A 17,844-nucleotide genomic window follows, 5' to 3' on the forward strand; every position below is an offset into this window, starting at 1 on the left:
TTCATTGCTATTGTTGGCATTTTCTTCTAGGAAGAACTCAGTATTGTCTATAAACCTCCTAATCTGTCTTCCAGATTATTTACGCAAATTTTAAATCTATTTGTCCTGGCAGACAGGGATCCCTGAAATACTTCTGTTTATGCTTCTCCAAATTAAGACATGTTTATTGATTCATAAACTCTATTTCTTCACTTTAAGTCAACTTCCTATCCTTATTTTTTAAAAAAAATACTGCCAATCCAACGATGAACCAATAAAAATTTCTTAATAGTAAGAAATGTCTTTGCATGTAACTATCTTGAGAACATCTTAAATTTATAAATTTTATTCACTAGTTTTCTCTTTGGTATAATAGTCATTATTTCTCTAAAGCCCTTGTAATATTTCTATATGAATTTCCCATACAAGCTATGGGACCTTTTCCCCAGTAGGTTGTTTATACATTTTTCGGTGTACTACCCTTTAATTACAGATTCAACTAGTTTATCCAGTATAGTGTGATACTATCTGTAAGCTTCCACAGTTGTGCCTGCAATTTTTCTTTTAGACAGAATTCAGATAGGCAATCCACCACTTTCCTGGAAATTTTGCCATAACAGGGTACACAACTTTGCTAGCAATTGCATAATTTTACCTGTGAAGTTCTTTAAAAACCTAATTTGATCAAGTTATGTTGATTTATCTCTTCCTGGGGTGTTAACTAGATCCTGGGCATTTCTCATTATTTATTCATAAGAACAATAGCACCTTCTATCTGCATAGTGCTTTATGTTTATCAAGTGTTTTAAAATTTCAAGAGTCCAATGATGTTATTCTCTATGAATCGATAATTAATTTTTATGTAAACCTAAAACTACTAAAAAAAAAATCTATTAATTAAAAAAATAATAATTTAAAAGTGGGATTCTTGGCAATGTTTTCTTAGTAAAGATGGAGGAAAAATAATAAAAACAATTCATTTACTCTGTTTGGACTGTTGCACTCCTTTCCACTCCCATTATGTAGTTTCCCTTATTCTCTACTCTACCTCTTCTGACTGATTTAAATGTTCTTTTCTTGGTTTAAAGTTCTCTGCATAATGCTTGTTAAATTCTCATTGACCATCATCTATGACTAAATTATCTGTTGATTGTTTTAAAAATTAGAAAAAATTTATAACTACTATAGAGTAGCTTTTATTTATTGGGCATATATACTACATGCCAAGTGTTGTGCTCAACATTTTATATATGTTTTTTTCAGTCAATCCATAACAATTCTAATAGGATGTGTATTCTATATTCACCCCAGCTTTATAGAGGAGGAAATGGAAGCTCAGCAGGAATTGGTCATTTGCCAAACAAGCAAATTTGCTTCATTCCAAACATTTGCCCTTAATCCCTATGCCATTTACTTGGATCTAAATCAAGCAGGCATTTCTAGAAATATGGATGACTAGTTAGGATGTAGACAATCTTTGTTCTGGGCTAGTTCTGCCACAACCAACTATTTGATCGCAGGCAGGTGACTTAATCTGTGGGAGCCTGTTTATTTATCTGTAAATGCTATGTTGGATTATAAAACTGTTACTGTCTTCTAGTTCTGTAATTCTATTTATATAAATATTTACTAACCCCTATGAGGTCATGAATAGGTACCAAATGAAAGTAAAATATGTTAAAATATGCCTCTCTTTTAAATTTAAGGAAAATAGTTTGATATTATTCATAACAAGTCATTCACAAAGGAGGAAAAACATGTTTGTCCTATTATTTTACTTTATAGCTAAAAAAACAAAGTTGCTCATTAAGCAGTACAGCCCCTACTTTTGAGTGTGATGGTAGTTATGTATGTAAATGAATTTTATTCATTGCCATGAATGATGTATATACATGTCTATTTCTTGACTTGCAACTGTGACATTGAAAAAATATTGCAGTTGTAAGTCAATATTGAAAAATTGAAAGTTTAAATGTAACGATGTTTATTCTGTTTATTCAGATTACATTCAGAGTGACCTATTAAAGAAATTAACAGTGTCAGGGTCTAAATTTGGCTAAGTCATACTTTGTTTTTCCCAAATAATTTCTGGATTTCTAGGCTTCTCTTATTCTGTACATAATAATTCAGACTTTTTCTTGTTTCCATTTATAATGGAAACCTATGCTGCTTTTTTCACATGCCACCCCCTCCCGCCTACTCCAATTCTGCCCAAACCTCTCCACCCCTAACTTTCTCTACTCTTCTCTGTCCTGCTATGTGTCTCAGAAGACTGAAATTTTCTGACTACATTTTCTTAACTCCTTGTGACTTGGAACACATAGGAGACCATAGGGCGGAAAGTGGGGTATTTCTTCCCTGTCCCCCTGCATCGTCACCCCAGCTCTTGATCATCATTCCCCAACCACATTTTCTGCCAGGTCAGTCTTCCTCGCAAGCTCCAGCGCTCAGTGGGTCTCTTACTTCTATTTCTTTTCTTTGTTTCTTAATCCCCAGGAGAAAATTAGTTCTGCCTCTGTAACTGATTGCTGGATGCCTCACCATACTTTGACTCTTGTTAACTTGGAGTAGTTAACATCTTTGAGTAGTCTTTTTATTAAAGTCTCTTTATTTGAACCATCTAGGGTGAATTTTGTTTCTTCTCTAAGACCCTAACTGATTCATCATCTCTTACCCAAAACCTATTTAACTGGAATTTAAGCATCTCATTCTAAAGATGACATTGACTTGAATCAATAAATATATATTGAGCATCAATATGCTCAGAATTTTACTAAGTGCCATGAGAGGTACAAGAGTCATTTGTGGCATAATCTTGCCTTTGAGAAATTTATAATCTAGTTATAAAGTCCACAATTAACATATTAAACAAATTAACATGTAACACAGACCTTTAAATATTAAATTAGATAATTCATAGGACTAGTCAGGCAACATGGGCTAAAATTATCATAGGAAATGCTCACCCTCCAGACATGCCATATTTCTTATATTTTTTTATTTCCTGAACTGGAAACATTTTTATTTATTAGACTTATACATTATAATATTTTGGAACTAGAAAGTATTAGAGAAATTTTAACTTGCTGTGGAATACTCATGCTTGAAATATCCTGAGTAAGTGAAATGTGTTCAAAGGTACCTGCCGTGTAAACATCATGAGAGCAAAGAGGTCATCTCATGTAAGAAAGAGAAATTTGTTAGTCAAACAAGAAGAATGGTAGGGCATTTGCCAGTAATCAGTCTGGAACTATCCACCATTCCCATATACTATGTGAATAAGAAATTGATCAACTGCTGCTGACTTTTAGCTTCTATGGGACTCTTTTTTTTTTTTTTTAATACGCCTATAGCACCTGGTCTTCCTAGGTGGTCTCCCATCTAAGTACTAACCAGGTCTGACCCTGCTTAGCTTACGAGATCAGATGAGATTGGGCACATTCAGGGTGGCATGGCCGTAGGCTAATGGACTCTTCTGATAGGCCGAGAGATATGCACTAAACCCCAACTTTGCTCATTAGTATATCTCCCTACTTGATTCAGAGAAATGGCCCTAGGTATGGGAGATTGGGAAAGTCATACAGTACACTCTGTGCCTAATATGATTATTGCAATCCAATAAACAGGTTAATGTTTTAAGAGCTCAGATGTCAAAAATACAAATTTGATATTTCATCCACAGGTTAGGAAGAAAAAGACGACGTGCAGTAAGATGTTTTCTCTGTCCATGTAGAAACTTCAGTGGAGTTCTCTGTCAAAGTGGGAAAGGTTTTATGCAAGCCTTGGGGGCCTGCTTTTAAATTTGATTAGAATTCAGATAGACAAGAGAGTAAAAAGATTTACAGGAGGGAGAAATAATATAAAGGTAGGCAGAGGACAGGACACACAGGACAATGAAGAAATCAGCTTGACTTGACAGCCAAGTATATATGGAGCATTACAAAATAATATGGACGTATGGAATGGAGCAGATCAACTTCTTGTAATTGTACTAATTAAAGAACACAGCACCAGAATTTCAAAGTGTTATCAGCAATGCGAATTCTCTTTAAGTAACTTAATTTATTTTTAAGTATTGATGCAACCACTCTGTAGAATCATGATTGGTTAAAACTGCTGTCATATTCAATAAGTAGGGCTTGAATTGTACCGGATCTGATAAGACTTGAGACGTGGAAACCATTTTTGAGGTCCTGTGCATGTTACAGTAATGTAGGAAGAGAGGAAGTTCTGCAGTGCATTCTCAGCGAAAAGGAGGGTGGGGATGGATCTACTAATGAGGCAATGTAAGTGTGCAGCTATGGCAACACTAGTGTCATGCAAGATTGCTTCCTTTCCCAAAGCAGGAGGCAACATAACAATAATTTCCTCTTTCTGCATAGGAACCTGCTTCCTAACAAGAGTATGGGAAATGAGAGAAGCTTCACCATTTACTGCCATCCCCACCTTGAAAGGCACTGATAAAGGGTCATAAGAATACAGAAATAATAATGAGTGGGGATAGGAGTTTCCAAGGTCTTAGCAAGCACGGTCTTGTCAGTGCTGCTTTCAAGGGACTTTTCTATTCTACCTTTACCCTCTGTTCTCCCAATTCCAAATGAGGATCAGTGACACTGAAACTCACCCACCATTAACTACTGCTGCATAAATGTCTTTTGAATACTTGGTTCTGGAGTAGCAATTACTGGAGCACTTAGCTAATAAATGCCTGGTGAGTCTAATCTCTGGATATCAGAGAATTAAGTAAAAATGCCTGAAAACTGGATAGTAAATTAGCAACACCAGTTATTAAAGTGACGTGTAAGAGGATTTTTTTCACATTAAGGAATCAGTGTGATATAACACTCCTATCATGACAGTGGCCTTGACTCCTTGAGTTAGCAGAACAAAGGATTTACACCCTCTCTATATATTTCAGGCAGTAAAACTTTCCAAGTCAGCACCATTTCCCCCTATAAACCTGTCCTGCATACATCACATTGATGTGAAGTCAGATGAGATAATTATGTGAAGGTGCTTTGTAAACTGAAGAGCTATATAATGGTCAAGGAATCATTATTACTGTCATTCAGTGAATCATAAAAGAACATGTTGGAAGGTCACTTGTAAGTCAGTATTTTCAAATTCTAGAAAAATGCACTTATTCTTAAAGACTAAAGGTATTGAATTAAATTTTTGAAATATTATTTAATATGAGTTTGGTATACTGGCAACGATAATCTGAAGTGAAAACAAGAATGAAATATATTAAAACAGTAATATTTATTACTTCTTTTTAATGCTTTAAAGCATCGTGTTCCAAATATATATAGAGATATGTTTAAAAGGATATTCATTACAACATTGGTATGATAAAACAAAACAGACAAACAAAACCAACCTAGAAATAGCTCATGAGCCCATTATAATGAATCTGCAGTTATCTCTCAGCATTTGCAAGAGATCGGTCCCAGGAGACCCCTCCTCTACTCGCCCCCCGCCCACTGCCAAAGTTACCAAAATCTGAGAATGCTCAAGTTCTTTATATAAAATGGCATAGCATTTGCATAGAGCCTATGCACATCCTACCATATACTTTAAAATTAAATCATCTCTACATTACTTATAATACCTAATACAATGTAAATGATACATAGATAGTTGTTATACTGTATTGTTTAGGGAATAATGACAAGGAAAAAAGTCTGTACATGTTCAGTAGTCCTAACTATGTAGTATACATCAGTAACAATGTAACATTTTATTTTGAGTATTTTCTATTCAAGGTTGGTTGAATCTGCAGGTGCAGAACCTAGATACAAAGGGCCAACTGTATTCAAATAAATTATGGTATATTTATATCATGGAATACTATATGACCAAAGAAAAGAATGAAAGAAAGCACTAACATAGAAGGATATCCAAGAGATGTTAAATAATAAATACAATGTGCCAAACAGTATGTATTGCATAATTAACAAGTTTCTAGAAGCTATATAGTGGTCAAGGAATTACTTTTAAGTCTCTTTATATAGTAATTTGTACTAGAAAACATTCTTGAGGACTATCTGCTATTCCTCTATTAACAATGGCTTCCTATATCACAAAAGATTAACTTTCTACAATAATTTTGTACTGTTTGAATTTTTAAATAATTGAGCTTATACTCCTTTCATGAACATAAGAAGTCAAGGCTTTATAAATGAATAAAACACCTATGCTTCAAACAAAATATAAACACATTAATGAGTAGATATGATTGATTTGCAATCATATATTGAAAGAAATACTGTAGGTATGAAGTGCTAAAGTCAAACAGAGTTTCGTTCAACTTGCTAAGGCTAATTTGGAATTGTGGAGTTTGAAAAAATGCCTCGAAATATTGATCCCAGTGCTCTCAGGCACCAGGCAATAAGTTCAAAATAAGGTTCAGAGTCTCCATGGGGCTAAAAGAACTCTTCCTGCTAACATAAGCTGAAACAAAGATGAGTTTTATTCTCTTGTAAGATTTTTAACTTTTGTTTGTGACCAATAAATCACATGTCCACTTGTTTGTTGAATGCACTCCAAGACCCAGAGAGAAATCAACTAGAATGCCTTGAACATAGGTTGAACAAGGTCAACTTGGACTTGCACAAAAGTATGGGTAATGACAGAGTTAGCTTTGCTATCTTCCATCAGGAACAAAGCGTGAAGAATGTGGACTATTTGTGATGGGAGATATTTAAAAGATTCAACCATATCAGAGATTAATACTTCCTTTTTCTTTACTTATTTCCCTTCATTTGAACATCCCTATACTTGTTAAAATTAACTAGTTGATGGCCGAATATAGAGAAAACAATGATGTTATTAAAATTATAATGCTACAGGCTATTTAGCAATGTGCAAAACAAATCTTATGCAGACACATAAAATAATAAAACCTCTATTTGTGAGGATGGTGAGGTTGTAGATGATTAAAAAATTTTTCCCATTATAAAATTTTTAAAATTTGGCAAGCCACACATTTAAAAACAAAACACATTTTTTAAAAAAAACAACGTAATTTCACAAAAATTATGGCTTCTTTTTATATCTCACAGGATATACATGAAGTAAGAAATCATTCAATACTGTATTTGCAAAAATAGTTTGGTTCTAGATTGACTCTTAGAAATCTTCAAAACTAGTTGTAAATGTAGCATAATAATTTGGAAGTTAGGTTCCATAAATTAACTATGTCCCCTGTATCATTGTTTTATGAAAATATAGAGTAAATATAGATGAATTAAATAATATCCCTTTCTGGAAGAATAAAGATTAAAAAAAAAAGAAGGCTCATATCCTCTATTAAATATTTATCACAGGTTCCTAAAAGCTTCTTAAGAAATCTGAAATCCAGGATCTATAATGCTTATAATATGTTTACGATCTAAAAATATGAAATCATATTTAATCATCTTAGAATGGCATAAACTCCAAAACTTGATTTAAAAATATTTTAAGTGAAAAGAGCTCTTTTAATAAACTTAAGAAACCAATCAGAAGGTCACATAAGCTTAAATTTTGCTTTAGTTCAAGCTAAATAAGTATGTTTAATAAAAGAAATTATACAAATTTGGGAATTTAAAAATTGATCCTGTTGACTCAATACAACATGTTAGAGTTATGTTGATTTTTGATTAATTTTAATCAAAGATTATGGAACATAATTACTTTGCTCTCATTCTTGTAAGAAACAGGTGAGAATTTAAGTTGTTACATAAATGTATTAGCATCTATGTGTATACTTGAGCTGTAGCACTGTGCTTTTTGTTTCTTTGGCTAAAGTCTGGTGTTTGTTTGCTTGTAAATGTTTATATACTACGTACAATGAAATTATCTTCATAGAATCATAATGAGAAATGACAACATGTAGAAAACAAAATAAAAAAGCAAGGATATGTTTTGTAATTATAATACATAAGATACAATATGAAATAGTAAGAAAAAATCAAATCACAATGATTTCATATAATTCTTAAAAACTTTGACTCAAGAAGATTACTTTCTATAATCTTTCTTTATCCACAAAATAAAGTGCATTATAATTCTATAATCATTTTTCCAAGGAACTAATAATAACTTAAAGGCTCTAAAAGAGTTAAAATTTCTTTAGTATCAGAATCAATTATTGTAAATCATTTTTGATGAAACAAAATAGACTTCTAAATCTACATGTTTGTGCTTCCAATGAAAAAATTGGTCAAATATAGAAAAGTACCTCTTAACTTGTAGACAGGTGAAAAAAAGAAATAAAGGCACAGACTCTGGGGCCAGACTGCCTAGGCTCTGCCTCTGGCTTGCTGTGTGATCTTGAGCAAGTTACTCAACCTCCCTATCTTTTCAGTTTCTTTATCTGTAAAACAGGGATGATAATAATAGCAAGATTAAATGAGTTAATAAAAGTAAAGCATTCAGAATTGTGACACTTAGAAACTGCTATATAAAAGTTAGATGTTTTTATTATAGTACATTTCTTTTAAATACTCTAAATTACAAAGTAAACGGTAGCTTCCTAGTTCAGCTGTATTTGATGGTTGGTTTAAAACCAACCTGCTCTTCTATCTAAGAGGCTGAGTTTTCCTTGAGAAATGTCCCAGGAATGAACCCCGAGGGCTGTCACCTTGGTCTCTGGCCAATGATTCCATATATGCTGAGTTGAACCCATCCCACAGGACATGTGGTAAATGAATCAGCTTGAAGGGAACTCACTTCTTCTCTGCTGGCTGAACAAATGCTGAAGGATTCTTTACAAAGTCACTGGTACTAGAAGGCAAGTTTCCCAATGCAGGATGTAAACTTGAAGCCACTTAAACTCTCACGCCATTTTTTCCAGAAAGATGGAAGATTAACAAAATCATTCTAAAGTCAGTTAGCAATGCACAAGCTTATCAAAATGAAATATTTCCAGAAAGAAGTAAAACTTTAGATTCTGAAGAACCTACCTACCAAGTAATAAAAGAAAAATGCCCAGTGGTCTTCCTTGGAAGATTTCTCACCATCCTGTCCAGCTGTCTTGAGGCATTAATAACAGAGGATTGGTGGCATAGATTCCCTGTGAAATGCTTTAGAGTTGCACTTATTTATGCATATACAATATACAATTTACTGTATACCACCAATATTTCCTTAAACATGGTAGATCAGTTGTGAGTCACCTATAGCCAGTTGTGGGAACGGCACCCTGGTAGTTTCCCCGCCTGCTTCATGATTCCTACTTGCAGAAGAAAAAAAAAGTTAAGATTAATTTAAAACTTAATATGTGATGCTCACTGTACTAAAACTTTCTCTATATTGCCACATTGAATCTTCAATCCCATGTGGTAAGTACTATTAGTATGCAAATTTTATGGAGGAAACTAAGGCACAAACTCTGCCAAGGCCATATGGGTCTGTATGGGTCTCATACAGATCTAATTCCAAAGCCCATACCTTTGGCTTGTCTTTGGAAGGAAAATGTTTCTCTGCTGTATAAGAGAAGGGCAAGATGTGGATGGGTTTGAAAGTGAACATATTTGGTCTTAGGCAAACTTTTTTAAAAAATGCATCTGTCTTTGGTGATTGCTTGCTTCCATTTTTGTACTGTTTTTCTACATTTCTGTTTCTTCTGTGATTTGGACTATAAATTTAATAAAGCTATTGATTCTATTATAAAATTTGCAATCACAAAATAAAATTTGATCATCTAATCATGGTCATAGTTCTCTATCCCCTAATTTCCCATAGGTATTATATCATCTCCATTTTCTCTCATTACCCTATGTTCCTGTCACCTGTTACTGACCGTGGTGCTGGTCAGCAGAGACAGAAAACCATTCTGCTGCCCCAAATGGTCCCTTGGTACTGGAGGGCACTAACGCCCTTAACACAAATCCTTTCTTTGCTCTTTCGCTGCTCAGTAATGACCTCAGATCATCTCCAAAATCTCTTGAGAACATAACATCGATATTCTGAAAGGTTCTGTGCCAAACATGTCAGGCTTTAGGCTTGGTTTCAAATACTAAAATTCTGACTTAAATGAATGAACTATCTGAAATTCTGGCCTCTCAAAGCTTTTGTAAGCTTTTTCAAAGTTTTGGTGACAACTAGCATAGTCTTGAATTCATATTTACACACAGTTTCTTAGGAACAGAATTCTTGAGCAAAATCACTACAGTGTGTTCTAGTTTGCAAACCAATGTGTTTGCTTGTCATATATCATTAGATCTTAAAAATTATCCAATCCAGAACATTTACTCTAGAGATGAGGAAATGGAAACCCCAAGAAGCTAAGAAATATCCCGAAGTCACACAACATATTAATGCTGTGCAGAATTAGAAACCAGGTCTTTTTATCATATCTCTTCTAGTGAACAAACGACAAGCCTGGGGACAGTATGATGTGATGGAAGAAGCGCTTGGCTAGCAAAAAGGAGAGCTAGATTCAGTGCCTGATTCTTCTGTGTGACTTTAGATTAGACTCTTAACCTTTCTGGACCTATTTCTTGGTCCATATATAAACTGATGAATTTGACTTACAATTGTCCAATAAAGATAGGTGCTAGCCACACATGTGGCTATTGAGCACTCAAAATGGGGCTAGTTCAAATTGTTATATAAGTGTAAAATACCTTTATGTTAAAAAAAAAAACAACACATGATTTCAAAGACTTAGTCTTATTTTACAATGAGAATGTAAAGTATCTCATTACTTAATTTTTGTATTAATTACATGTTGAAATCATAACACTTTGGATATGTTGGGTTAAATAAAACATATTACTAAAATTACTGTTATCTATTTCTTTTCCTTTTTTAATGTGGCTACTAGCAAATTTAAAATTACCTCTATGGTTTGCATTATCTTTCTATTTGGCACACTGTAATAGAAGATCTCTCAGGTTTCTTTCAGGTCAAGGGTCAGCAAACTTTTTCTACAGAAGGCCAGATAGTAAATATTTTATGCTTTGGGGACCATGTTGTAACTACTCACGTCTGCCCTTACAGCACTAAAGCAACCACAAGACAATACATATGAGTGTGGCTATGTTTCAGTAAAACTTCATACATATATGCACATGGCATGGCTGTATTTCAATAAAACTATAGTTACCAAAACAGGCAATGGGCCAGGTGTAGTTTGCTATCCACATCCCATGGGTCTATTCATGGGTCTATTCTTCCATTTAACAGAGAAGCTGTCATCTATCTTAAAATATGTAAAAAATAAAGACCTAGACTCTGCCTTGAGTCTAGAGGGGAAGCCAGGAGTATAAACACATAAGCCATCATGATATAGCATGAAAAACACTGTAATCAAGGGAGTTAGAGAAGGCTTCTTAGGGAAGCAACAATTGAGATAGAAACCTGAGGAATGAGTAAGGAAGTTTCCAGATTAAGAAAAATAACACAAGTAAGGAGATGTATGTGCACGTGTGAATGGAGCAGTGGAGAACTGTGGTAGTGATAGCGGGAGGTCGAAAAGAGGAAAGGGGCCAGATGATGAAATGCCTTATATGCCACACTGAGACATATTCAGATGCTATGATAGTATATATTCAATGGGAATTCTGAGGGCCAAAGCATGCTACTTTGGGGGCTGGCCCTGAGTGTAGCACCAGCTGTGGAGGGCAGCTAGCCAGCAGGGTATGGAGAGGCCCCAGGGAACCACAAAAGCAGGTGCAGAAGTGATGAGTGGGCAATCTCCAGGTAACTAGATCTATGTGTTTTGCTTCAGAGGGCTGAAAACCTAGCCCAATCCTGGCCACCAATAGGTCAAACAACCTTACCAGGTACTGTTGGCAGACCTCAGGCAGAAGCAGACAAGAAGGAGAAAAGAAGTAAAGGAAGGAAAACAGTTGAAAGAAAAAGAGAGTGAGGTGAAAGCTGAGGTCTTTATAGAGGAAATAAATGACTAATTATGTTAGGACACCCTCAGAGGTGCTGAGTAGGAGGCTGCTAAGGGCTGATATGTTCTTGAGGTTCTTGGCTATGAATTAGAATCTCTCGTATAATTGGAATTAAAAAGAAATACTGATGATACCCGAGCCCCTTCTACCTCCCGAGATTCTGATTTAATTGGAATCAGGGACTTACGCATTAGTAATTTTAAAAGATGATTCTAGTGCACAGCTAGGATTAAGAACCACTGGTTTGGCTGACTGGAAGCTGAAGCGATGCCCTCTGACTATTTGGTTGGTAAGAAGATGCTCAAGAGAAGCCAGGCAAAGCAAAACTGAGAATCTAAATCTGTTTTCACATGTGGAAAAACAATAAAATCACATGCTATACTAATTCACAAATATTTGTAGTTGTTTAGTACTGTTATTCGATGCCTATGAAATGTAGCAGTGTGCAAGACTTTTCTGCATTAGTCTAAAACAACTATAATTAGATGGCTTCACCAGAGGTTTTGGGTCCCAGATATTCTAGAGCACTCTCTTTTTCTAGGATCATTAACTGTTAGGGACATATCTTCTGATGCCCAAGATTGCCAGTCACTTTGCAAAAGTAGACTGTTGCTCTGGTTTAGGAAATTTTTTTTTTCTGGCAGAAGACAGAGCCACACAAGAATACTTAATCAAGGGTGTATAAGTTCAAAACCAATTTAAAATAGTATTTTACTTTGCTGTAGTGAGAGGATTATAAATTGACATCTCTCTGCTTTTTAAGTAAAAAATAGAAAATATGAAACAATTTCCAAAGATTCAAGCTGACCACCTTTTTTAATATTGCAACCTCCACTCCCTATCAGCCTGTTTTACTTTTATTTTTCTCCTCAGCATTTCAACTTTTTTCATACTACATAGTTATTAGTTACTTTGTTTATTATCTCCCTCATCCCTACTAGACTGTAAACACTATGAGGGCAAGTACGGTTGCCTGTTTTATTCCGCTGTATTCCCAGTACCTAGCCCTAGTAGGGGCTCGATAAATGTCTATTTAAAAACTCTTGTTATTTTAACTTGTTGCAAAAATGTTTGAGAACAAGAGAGAGAATTCTAATATCACTTTAAGAGTGAGTTTCTTTAAGAAGCAAGTTTTCAAGAAGATGGAATTGTACTAAAGCTGTTTGAAATGAGTCAATAATCCATAGATGGGAAGTGTAGATATAAAATCAATTACTAGGCTGGGCAAAATTAATGAAGTTAGACAACAGTTGTAGAATTGCCTGTTGACTGAGGAGGATCCTTTCAGGATTTTCATTCAGGTGAAGGTCATGCTGAAACATTGTATCTTTATTTGTTTGTTTGTTTTTCTCTTTTCCTATGAGGCCAAAAAGATGAGATGGGAAACAGGGAGAGTTAGAGTAAGAGACTGAATACTTTCTTTCTATAAGTTGTAATCAAACAATAATAGAACCACTTAGGGTGGAAATTGCTTATAAGAATTTCTTTATGAAAAATTGCTTTAAAGTCCCATAGTTCTGGAACTGGGCATTTCTGCAGACTTCTGATTCTTAAAAAAAGATTTATGGCAAGTTTAATCTACATGGGACGAAGTAAACCTGGGTTAATTTAAGCAGAGAATTATTGAGTAGGATATTTAACTATACTTATGTTAAAGGCTATTGGTAAGGTTCTTGACTGTAGAAGGATATTAGATTTTCTTGCATTTTTATACATAGTGATCACTGTCTAATAAAAAATACACATCAATCATCATTACAAATTTTGCATAATGCATTATACATTTCAGTAACTAAATTTTATGTGAAAAGGCATCACTTAGTGGCAGTTATTCACTCCTGTAAAAAGCCCTCCCATCCGGGCCCATGGTTGAGTCATTTCTTTTCAACTATTGACAGTTAACTAAATCTTAGGTCTGCTACCAAATGGTAATCCAGTCCAACAGAGAGGTGGCAACAAAACATTGATTTCAATTCTATATCCTAGTTAAAGAAGACGAACAGACTCCAAGGGCTGTGGAAAGAGGAGGGAAAACAAGATGAAGAGGCAGGAGAGAGAAAATTTTGCGGCAAAAAAAATAGAGATGGAGCCCTCAAGGGACACCAAGAACAACATGCCACACAGACTTTTGCACGCACGTATCCACACCTGTGTACATGCATACAGCGATCCCAAAAAACCAGGTAGAATCACACAGAGAGGTAGAGTTTAGGATTTGTTACTAAAGGCTTCTAAAGTATGGAAATAACAACAAGTAGTACTTGCAAAGTGAGTCTATACACTTAAATTAAAAGTTTATCTATCCTACCTTGGGATATATTTTTCAGCCATTAAAAAACATTACAAACTCTAGATTTACTTTAAGGTAAAATCTTTCCAGATTATGTTCGAGATTACACATACTTAGATGTAAGGATACATTGAAATATCATGGTGGCCTTGAAAGGACCAAAGAAGATAAGATTAAAAGAATGTTTTTCAAATCATATATGAGAAATATAGGAAGTAAAGGAGAATAAAGTAAAGGAATATGAGTACTAAAGAGAAAACTCAAACTAAAATTGCATTTAAGTCCCTCCATGCCTGCCCACACCTCCTTTTGGGGAATGTGCCATGCTCACTTTAGCTAACCAGGTGGCCACATTTTGTACCACATGACCCAGCCTCTCCACCCCTAACCACAGATGATAGTCTTGACATGGGATATTTGGTCTGGAGATTGCCAGTTCAGTGACTTGTCTGTGGCTTAGCAGAATGTAATCTCTGTGACAGCAGACATTTTTGCCTTTTCCACTGCTTTTACTCCAGCATCTGGAAGAGGGTCTGGCATATATTAAATATTCCATAAATATTTCAGAAATGAACAAATGAATGTGGCTTGGCCCCAGTAGATGAGCCGTGTCTATTAAAATCCACTTTTGTGGATTTAAAATTTGAGAAAAGAGGAAGTAGTGGGAGCAAAAGGTGAAAGGATGTTTGGAACTTGAATTGCAGCCAAAGTTCATGGGCAAGTTGTCAGGAAGTTGAAAACAGATGGAGCTGGAAGAGAAGAAATAGAACATATGGATAGAAAGATATAAAGATGTCACAGGAGACCAAGAAGCTGCTCTGGCCCAGCCTCACTTCCCCTGGGCCTTCCTATGCTTGAATGCCCACAACATCATCTCAGAGTCTTAAAAACAACCCCTGCTCTCACCATTCTCTGGAGTCAGCTTAAGTAATTTTTTGTCCCTTCTAATTTTAAAAACCCTAACGGAAGCAATAATGTAGTATTTTACAGCAATGATGTCCCAAGATAAGGTTTTCATAACTACCTACAGGATCCTAGAAGAAGGATGCTAAACTGATATACGGAAATGATTAAAACAGCCGAGACATCAAGTGGTGAAGGGCGAGCGAGTGCCGCCGAGCAGGGGCGGGTGGAGCACAGGAGGGAGCCGCTAAGTGGGGCGTCAGGGACCCTCGAAGATAAAGTTCGGCTTTCCTTTCATTGCGTTGGTTTCCAGTCCCCTCTCCCCTGCTTGTGGACGGCTCTCGCACTCTGCGGTGTGGCGCTGTCTCTGAGACGTATGCGATTGGAATATTTACCACGAGAGGGTTTCCCCGATGCACACGTTGTGCGTTTCATCCTCAGGCTGAGACTGTCCCAGAGCCCGGGGTGGAGACTGACTGCCTCTCAGGCTTAGGAAGCCAAGTGTCCTGTGAAGGGCAAAGACTTGGTTCAGGTTCCTGCGCCTCAGACCCGATGTGGCCGTGAAGGCGGCAGGCAGGAGCGGGGTTGCCGACCACGGTCCTGGGTCGCCCTTGTAGCTCCAGATTCTACCTACTAACGTTGCTCTTGAAAATGTTTTTACCACGACGTGAATAAATTGCCACCTCTTGGAGTCGGGGCTCGTACACAAAAATAAATAGATAGATAGATGATAGATAGATACATAGAGAGAGAGATAAACAAGATTTACAAAATGAAATCAGTCCAGAGGCTAAGAATACTAAAAGATATTCATTCATGCAACGACAATAGTTAAGTGTTTATTAGGTGCAGACATTGTGCTAGTCGCCGGAGACAGCAACATGAAAAGGCATAATCAACCCTCTTTAGAAGTCGGCATTCTGTGAAAACAATAAAGAAGATTCAACCAAGGTGGAAAGGGAGACATTTTGAAGGGAGACATTTTGAAGTAAAGAGTAAGTGGAATTTTGCCAGCAATAAATGAGAAGATTGTATAGAAAAAAGATGTGCTAGAGTTGCTGAGTGGGAGGAGGAGGACATTTAAGGCAGGAGAAATAAATGTGCAAATGCTTGGAAGGAGGAAAACAACACAATCATGGAATTAATGCACTTGTGAAGTGCAAGTAAGGACTAGCAGAAGATGAAGATGAAGAAGGTAGGCAGGGCTAGATGGTGAAGGAACTGAACTTTTATTCTGTAGGTGATTAAGAGTCATAAAGAATACAGAGCATTAGGAAGACATGATTGATTACATTTGCACATGAGAAATTTCCCCGTTGGTGGAGTGGTTTGATTGGAGCCAGGTCATAGTCAGGGGTGGGCTGTAGGGAGGTGGTGGAGTAATGAATGGGAATTGGAATGTAGGGCAAAGAGGTGAGAAAATAGAAGAAGAAGGGCTGGATATGAAAGTTTTGAAGTAAAATCATTAAGACTTGATAACTTATGAAGACAAGGTTGGTAGGTTTCTATAGACGAAAAATAAGGATGTGAAAAACAATTATTAATATTTGGAAATAATTTTGCCATCTCTAAAGAGAATTTACACATGTTACTTAATCATCAGAACAGCACTGTAGGAGAGCTATTGCCATTTAATAGAAAAGAATAAGTCTCAGAGAACTGAGTGGCTTGCCCAAGGTCGCTTATACTTTAATAGGCACAGCAGTTAGTTTCTCTGACTTGAAGTTCTTCCCCCTACCCGCCTCAGCTGGGCTGTCTCTATGAAAATCAGGTGAACATATAAGAGAGCACAGAAAAATACTTCACGAGGTAGCTCTACCGTTCAAAAGGCAACAACCACAACAAAAAGACAAAAAAAGTTAAACCTTGTCAAAAAATTTTTATATAATTAAAATTATTTTAAATTTCTTCAATAAATTCCCAAAGAACTAAAACATTCAGACTCAGAACTTCATTCTTTTCTTTTACGTATTGATTTTGTGTTTAAATTCAAAGGTAGAAGTCTTCATTTTTCTTATTTTCCTCTCTAAAGAAAAAAGACATTTTATAGTTTGGTGAGCAGGGTTATTTTTCTTGTTGCGATTTATACTCTATTTCAAAAATGGCATGAAATGTGTTTCATAGTGCCCTTGTAGCCAGTTTCTGATGATACTGAACTGAGTCCTTTATATAACGTTGCTCTCGTAAGGAACATGATATTCTTTACTAACATTCAGCGCACTAATCCTTATGATGTCCCTGCCATTTCTACAGGCATCGGGAATTTTATTCTTTCTTTGCGACAGAGAAACTCAGTCTTAAAGTGGCTAAGTTTGTTTCTAAGAGTTTTACAAAGTCAATCAATGCCATTCTCTTTTGCTTTCAATCCACTAGACAACTCAGGCTCCAGCTGAGAAAAAATGTACTGTTGGGTTTTTTTTTTTATCATATTTGGATTCACATTCATTTGACCTGTACTGAATGCCTAGTATGGGCTGAGTACTACATAAATTATTGTGTTTAGTGTTCAGGAATTTTCCAGTCTTTTATCTACTTAGATAATGATTAATGGAATTAATTTAGTAGAAGGAAGATGATTAATTAATTTTTTCCATCTTGGGGGAAGGAAACAGAATCTTTTATTTTTTACTTTGCTTTTAAAGTGAGTTTCATTTACAGAAAACGAATGCAAAAGTTATGTGTACATACAGCTAAAGACATATTAAAACCGAATATTAATTTTTGTCACTTAGAAAACTAACATTTTATTTAAGTGTGTGTTTTAAAGTATTTTAGTAACTG

The 17,844-nt window shown here is 35.6% G+C and overlaps 1 pseudogene; it reads right to left on the minus strand.

Moving 5' to 3' along the window:
* Window positions 1-3,323: 3,323 nt before the first annotated feature.
* LOC111732198 lies at window positions 3,324-3,442 on the minus strand (annotated as a pseudogene).
* Window positions 3,443-17,844: the final 14,402 nt, after the last annotated feature.

This window comes from Pteropus vampyrus, unplaced genomic scaffold, assembly GCF_000151845.1.
Source record: "Pteropus vampyrus isolate Shadow unplaced genomic scaffold, Pvam_2.0 Scaffold11, whole genome shotgun sequence".
Classification (NCBI taxonomy): Eukaryota; Metazoa; Chordata; class Mammalia; order Chiroptera; family Pteropodidae; genus Pteropus; species Pteropus vampyrus.